We start from the raw sequence: 7,807 nt of genomic DNA, 5'->3' as shown, positions 1-7,807 counted from the left end.
AAAGGCAACAGGTAGAAAAGACAAAAGATAATTTATAACCTCAGAAATTATTTGCTTTACATTTGACAGATAAAGAGTTAACATCATTAATATAAAAAGAGCTTCTACTTACCAAGAAAAAATCTAACAACAAAAATAAAGAGACAAATATAGAGTGGAAAAACATATGAAGAACTAGTTCTTAGAAGTGGAAATCTAAATGGTCAACTAATATTTTAAAGGATGTTAAACCTCAAATAATCTACTTACAGGAATGTGACAATTCCAGTTTGTAATAACAAAAGAGAACAACAATTAGAAAGTCCATCAACATGGAAATATTTGAACAAAATCATGGTGTGCACATTCTAGAGTATATTACTAGGATGTTGCAAAAGTCATGACATATTTTTCTATGCAAAAATGCATCATGACTTTCCCAATGACCCAATAACAACCACTAACAATGAATTAGGTGGTTTGCAAGTTCAAAGGATAAAGACCCTACAGAATAACTCCCCTTTGCAGCAAAGAACTATAAAACCTGGAAATTTAAAAGTCAACTTCTTGATGACACTGGAAGGTGAGCAAAATCAGATTTTACTGTGGAGTGTATGCTTACCCTAGGGAGTTGGGAAATAGGAAGTTCCACATGAAAATTCCTCTATTGATAGGGTTTACACGAAGTGCAGTCAGCATGGAACACGTATCAGTAAAAGGAATCGATGTGGAAAAGAATGATATTTAGAAAAATATTACGAAAATGTTTGGAATTGGATGAAATTACAGAATATCAAATTTAATTTTATGTAAAGCATGAATTTAAGGAAAATGTATAGCTTTAAATGTCTTTATTAGAAAAGGTGTCAAGTGAATGATCTAGGCTTCCCTTGTAAGAAACTAGAAAATGAAGAACCCTAACCAAAGGGTAAAAGCAAGCAAAAAGGCAGAAATCTTTTAAATAGAAGACAGAAAGCAATAAAATAAATAAATCAAGAGCTTTTTAAAGCAATCAATAGAATTAGTAAAACTCTGCTCAGACTGATTAATTAAAAAAAAAAAAAGAAAGACATAAATGATCAATATCAGGTGTGAAGAGAGACATGAAAAGAAAAGCTTCATTCATTAAAATGACAAGGGAAGGAACCAGCAGGTGGCATAATAGTTATGTCACTGGACTGTCACATAGTTTACCATGGTTTGAGTCCCAGACTTGGCAGTTTGAAATTCACACCAGGGTGTGTGTACATGCCCAAAGTCCCAAGAGAAGAATGCAGGAGAAAGGATTGTGACATGACCAGTAATTTCCCTAATTTACTAGACATCGATATATTTATTATATTCTAGGTTACCAAAAATCATATGGAAGCACTGCTGTTCTATAAAAAATGCTTGATAAATAACTTCTACTTATTTATTTATTTTTGGAGAGGTTTTTGCTATAGGGTGCATGCACTCCCCAGCAGAGAGGAGAGAGTTAGAAAGCATCACCCACCTCCAAGATCCTCACACCACAATCCCTTCTCTTTCATTTATCTCCTTTAGGGATTTTGGGCATGCACACACACATGCCCCACATGTTTTTCAGGCTGGTGTATCTGGAGTTCGAACTAGCCATGTGGGATTCAGCTGCTTTAACCACATGACACCAGCTGGCCCAAAAAATAACTCTTTTGAGGATTTATCATAAACAAAAATATAAGTGAAATAGGAGGGGAGACAGCTACTCCAAGTTCTGTATTTTTCTTAATAAACACAATTCTTCCAAATATTTTAACAGTTTTACAGTTAAAGCACTGACTTGAGCCAGTCCTATAGCCAGTAGTAAATGGAGCTGCTCCCACATGGACACCTGTGGTTTGAATCCCACTTCTGGCAACTTGAAAAACACAGTGAGTGCATGTGCTTATGTGCACAAAGTCCCAACAGAATGGAGAAATAGGGCAGAAAGGACTGTGGCATGACCATGCCCCTTCTGGGGGGTGCTTTCACCCTCTTTCTCTAGCTTTGTCTCTGTCTTTTTCTAGCAAATGAATGTGTATGCTAGCAATTAAGAAAAAAAAAAAACATTTTTTTAGAGGTTATTGCCTTTGGGTATGTGCAAGCACTGGGGAGAGAGAGAGAGAAATCACATCCTCACGGGCATGGCCATGCCACAAGTCCTCCTCCATTCTCCTCCCGGGATCTTAGACACAACACACACACATGCCCGATGTTTCAAGTCTGAGACTCAAATTGTAGTGAGCCGTGTGAAGGTCCAGTGACATAACCAACTGCTGGCCCCAAAAGATTTTTTTTTAATAGAACTCAATTTCAGTTTATCAGGGTTATTTATTTATTTTTTAAAGAATTATTTTAACTTAATTTTATTTACTTATTTAAATTTGACCAGAGAGGGACAGAGTAAGAGAGAGAGAAAGTGAAACAGCAAGCCACCAGGTCCAGGACTCAAACCACGGTCGGCCATGTGGGAGTTCCAGCACATTTAACCATCATGCCAGCTTCCAAACTTATCATGGTTATTTAAAAAGACATCAAGTAAAGACAGGTGTTTCTATTCAATTTTATAAAAAAAAATACCATATTTGAACCACTCTGCCAGAAATAATAAAGATTTTTCTAAACATTCTTGCATGCAAAAATAGTTTTGAACCAAACAGCAGCAAAAAGATTTCTTAAAAATTGTTCGATGTGTTGTTCTACCTTATCTTTTTTCCAAGTCCAATTATTTGCAGTGTCCCTTTGTTTGGTAAATTTCTGAAAATATAGACTTACCTTACATGATTTCAAAATAATGATGACTTGAAGGAACTGTTGTTTTGCCTGGATATGAAAAGCTAAAGGAAGGCAAAAAAAAAATCTTAATCTTGTACCAGAAACTTATGATGATCTGTATTTAAAATGTAGTGTTTCTTATTAAACATATGCCATGAGATGAAACAAACATTGGAATGTAGTTTATTTATATGTATTTTTAGAGCAAAGAAAAATAATCTCCTCCAATGAAAGTGGAGAATAAATAACAAATTTATATACTCAGACTCCTCCACACCATACTATTGCCAGTAAAATTTTAAATATTGCTTTTAATCTGCTCTTAAAATAACTGATGATTATAAAAAGATTTGAAAAAAAATTGTGGGACCAGCAGATGATGTAGAGGTTATGTTGTTGGACTCCCATGTGGACGACCACAGTTCAAGTCTTGGACACGACAGCTTAAAACTCACACTGGGCACATATGCATGCATGTCTGAAATCTTAAAAGAAGAATGGAGAAGAAGTGACTGCTGTGTGGTCATCCCCCTGGGAGGGTGATTTCTTGCTTTCTGTCTCTCTGTCTCTCTCTGGCAGGCCCTATACCAAAATTCTGTCTTATAAAATAATAATAATTTGGGACCAGCAGTTAGCATAATGGCTATGTCGCTGAACTCTCATGTAGCTGACTGCGGTTCAAGTCCTGGACCCAGTGGCTTAAACTCAACGAGGGGTGCATGTGCGTGCGTGCCCAAGATCCCAAGAAGAGAATGGAGGAGAAGGGATTGTGGCATGGCCATCCCCCCTCGGGGGTGATTTCTCTCTTTCTGTCTCTCTGTCTCTCTCTGTCTTTCTGGCAAGCACACGTGTCCTACAGCAAAAACATCTCCAAATAATAATAATAATAATAATAATAATAATTTGTAAGGAATGGCAACTGAATGTCAAGTGTATATACAAGGAAGCTTAAATATGAACTATTGGCAGTTAATTTTAAAAATAGAAAATTTTTGAGAAACGAAATGTAAGTCATATAAATCTCATGCCACAACCAGGAGAATAAAAAGGAAAATAAATTACCTAGACATAATCTCTTGAAATTTTCAAAAGTCAAGATTAAAGTACATCCATAAAAACCCATAAATGGAAAAAAAAAGGGTCAAGAAGTGATAATAGAATAACACATGTATGAAAGGGGTAGCCAAAAAATAGACCATGGCATTAGATTTTTTTTTAAAGAGCAATATCCAGAACTGAGGATATAAACCAATCATATATCAAAATATATACATATTGGAAGGCAACACATATTGGAAGGCAACATCTAAACCTAATATCCTGACACTTTCAAAGATAAAGAATAAGGAAAGTTATAAAAATGTAAAATATAAGAAAGATTTAACACATTACAAATGAAGGGACAAATGAACAGATTAGTCTGAGTTTACTCTGGAACACTGTATACACGAAGGTTGCCAGGACAACACAGACAGAATTTGAGAGCTATTCTGACCTCATAATCAAGGAGGCCATCAAAATGGCCACATGGGCACCAGCAAGTGGTATAGTGGGTAAGGCACTGGACCCCCACATGGTTGACTGCAGCTCGAGTCCTGGACCTGGCAGCTTGAAAATCAGACTGGGCATATGTGCATGTGTGCCCAACATCTTCAATGGAGAATAGAGGAGAAAGGACAGTGGCATGGCCATCCCCTCGGGGAGTGATTTCTAATTTCCTTTTCTCTGTCTGTGTCTCTTTCACCAGCAAGTGAACACACCTTTTGTTGCAAAAATAAAAGAAATAAAACCTTAAAAAATAACCACCTATTCACAGAGTTAGAATAGGCTTAGACTGAAAAATTAAAGATATACACAAGTAATAAATATAAATTAAAAATATACAAAGAAAAAACATTGAGAGACATTTAAACATTGTGATAATATTATTAATAAAATGAGAAATGAATAATTTAGAAAGATCAATAATAGAGTAGCAAGCTTATATAAGAGAGGTTGCTGAAAATAGACCATTACTATTACAACTTTTTAGAAAAGAAAAAGTTCTGGACTGAAGATGTAAGCAATAAAATATGAAATAATGCAAAGTAAAGAAGCCAATATCTAGATATAACCTGTTAAAACTTTCAATGATAGGGACCAGCAGATGGCATAATGGCTATGTTACTGGACTCCCATGTACTCGACTGCAATTTGAGTCCGGGACCCAGTGGCTTAAACTCATGCTGGGCGCGTGTGAGCACGTGCCCAAAATCCTGAGAGGAGAATGGAGGAGAAGGGATTGTGGCGTGGCCATCCCCCCTGGGGGTGATTTCTCGCTTTCTGTCCCTCTCTGTTTTTCTGGTGAGTACATGCGTCCTATAGCAAAAAAACAAACAAACAAACAAACAAAAAACTCAAAAAACAAGCAAAATAAAACTTTCAATGATAAAAAAATAAATTTAGAAAATTGAAAAACCCAGGAATGGTAAAATAGACATTACCTCTAAGGTGTGAATGATTAGACTGGTCTAAGCTTACTCTGATACACTGTGTACATGAAAGTTGCCAGGACAATATAGACAGAATTTTGAGGGAGTTCCTGACCTCACAATGAAAGAGCCAATCAAAATGGACACATATTCACAGTGCTAGGACTGACCTATGATACGATATCAAAAATGTAAATAATGGTTACAAATTCAAGTTCAAAACAAACTTTGAAAGGCAGTTAGACATTATAACACAAAATATATTATGACAAAGAAAATAAATAAATAATTTGGAAAGACCAATGATAGAATGAAAAGTAAATGTAAGAGGTGGCTGAAAAATATATCGTAGGCATAGATTTGTAAAAAAGGAAATAAATTTCAGAACTGAGTAAGAAAATTAGCTAAGTACCACAGAATGCAAAGATTATCTAGAGATGACCTATTGGAACTTTCAAAGATCAACAATAATGTTAGAGGGTCAGACCAATGGTCTGTTGGTTAAGGGAGGTGGATCAAACATGGCTGACTACATAGTTCAAGCCCTGGACCTAGAAGCTTAAAAAACACACCAGGAACATGTCTGCATGCATACCCAAAATCGTGAAAGGAGGGAGAGATGGAGGAGAAGGAATTGCAGCATGATCATTCCCCTTAAGACAGAATTGCTTGTTGCTTTTCCTTCTCTCTCAGTCTCTCTTTGTTCTTCCTTTTGGTGAGTACATGCACCCTCTGGTAAATTAAAAAACAAACAAACAATCAAAAAATACTAAAAAAAAACTATAGAATCCAGAAAAGGTAAAACATATGTTACCTGGAAAGGGTACATCAACCGAGTGGTGTAAACTGACTCAGAAACACTGTACTGAAAGTCTCCAGGACAACTTGGATAAAATGGTGAGGGAGTTTCTGACATCACAATTACAAAAGCCAATCAGGGTGGTCACATGTTCACAGTATTAGGACTGGCTTACAACAGGGTGTTAAACATATAAACAAGTGTGAGCTACAAATTCAAAAGCCAAAAAAATGTTTTTAAAGATATTTAGATAACATTATATAAAATATATTGATTAAAGAGATGACAAGTAAACAATTTCAAAAGAGCAGTAATAGAATAACAAACTTATACAGAGAGGTTGCTGAAAATAAACTCCTTACTATTAGATATACTCTTTTAGAAAAGTAAAAGAAGTTACAGATCTGGGATGTAAATAAATAAATTATAAGACAATGTAGAAACAGAAAACCAATGTCTAGAAATAATCTGTTGAAACTGTCAGAGATTAAGGATAAAGATAGAAAACTATGAAGTTTGAAGGACCAGAGCAGAACCAGAGTGACTCCATTTTGTCCCACGACTCCATTTTGTCCCACCTTACTGAGGGACAGCACCATTTCTAATAAGGCGAGCCGGACACGTAGAAAAATCATGACACTATCACCCCACCGGGACTGACCAATGAAAGAAACAAAGGAGATACCAGAAATCTAAAGTAACTTTTTGCCTAACTAAATGGCTTAATAACCAATCAACCAAAGACAGCTACATTCCCTGTAATCTACAACCAATGTATTGTCACCTGAGTGCTTTCCTCAGCACCCCTTAACCCTCCCCCCCCAACAGCCAAGTAAAAATCCAACCCAACTAACACTGGGGCTCTCAACTCTGATCTGCTGTGTCGGTGATAGTTGGGGACCCTGGCTCGAGCCTGAATAAAAGCGACCATTGTGGGTTTACATCAGAACGGCACTCTCCTAGTCTTTTGGGAACTTCCCCCAAGACAGAGGCACTACAAGTTAAGGAAGATAAAACAGATTACCCGGAAAGGGTGAATGATCCGACTGCTGGAAGCTTACTCTGAAACACTGTGTACATGAAGGTGACCAGGACAACTTAGAATTTTGAGGGAGATCCTGACCTCACAATGAAAAGGGGAGTCCTGACCTCACAATAAAAGAGCCAACCAAGATGGGCACATGTTTGCAAGAGCTATAATCAATTTATACTGAAAAATTAAAGATAAACATAAGTTTAAATATAAATTAAGAAGATATAAATAAAAACTTTGAAAGGCTGACCTATGATATAAAATATATTGTTATTAATATAAAATAAATGGAGAATTTGGAAAGACCAATAGCAGTATGAAGAATATATGTAGAGGGACCAGTAGTAGGAGTAATGGCTATGTCACTGAGCTCCCATGTAGCTGACCACAGTTCGAGTCCTGGACTCAGTGGCTTAAACTCACGCTGGGAACATGTGAGTGTGAGCAAGAGGAGAATGGAGGAGAAGGGATTGCGGCATGGCCACCCCCCCAGGGGGTGATTTCTTGCTTTCTATCTCTCTGTCTCTCTATCTTTCTGGAGAGCATATGTGCCCTATAGCAAAAAAAAACCTCCCAAAAATAAAAAAAAAAAAAAAAAGAATATATGGAGAGTTTTCTGGAAAATAACCCCTGGCAATTAGATTCAAAAAAACAAAATTAATTACAGAACTGAGTAAGAAAATTAACTAAATACCACAGAATAAAAAGATTGTCCAGATATAATCTCCTGGAATTTTCAAAGATCTAGAG

At 36.3% G+C, this 7,807-nt stretch overlaps 1 long non-coding RNA gene across 1 annotated transcript in view; it reads right to left on the bottom strand.

Annotated features, from left to right (window-relative positions):
* LOC102474569 (uncharacterized) overlaps positions 1 to 7,117 on the bottom strand; it is a 17,554-nt gene extending 10,437 nt beyond the window's left edge. Inside the window, exons 1-2 of the long non-coding RNA XR_337767.1 lie at positions 7,049 to 7,117; positions 2,755 to 2,816 (exon numbers count right to left, since the gene is read on the bottom strand). This is a non-coding gene — a long non-coding RNA (uncharacterized LOC102474569). The remainder of the gene's footprint in view (positions 1 to 2,754; positions 2,817 to 7,048) is intronic.
* Positions 7,118 to 7,807: the final 690 nt, after the last annotated feature.

This window comes from Tupaia chinensis, unplaced genomic scaffold (genome assembly GCF_000334495.1).
Source record: "Tupaia chinensis unplaced genomic scaffold, TupChi_1.0 Scaffold149552_1, whole genome shotgun sequence".
In the NCBI taxonomy this organism is placed as follows: domain Eukaryota; kingdom Metazoa; phylum Chordata; class Mammalia; order Scandentia; family Tupaiidae; genus Tupaia; species Tupaia belangeri.
The sequence above is the reverse complement of the archived record's forward strand: the minus strand, read 5'-3'. Positions and strand labels throughout refer to the sequence as shown.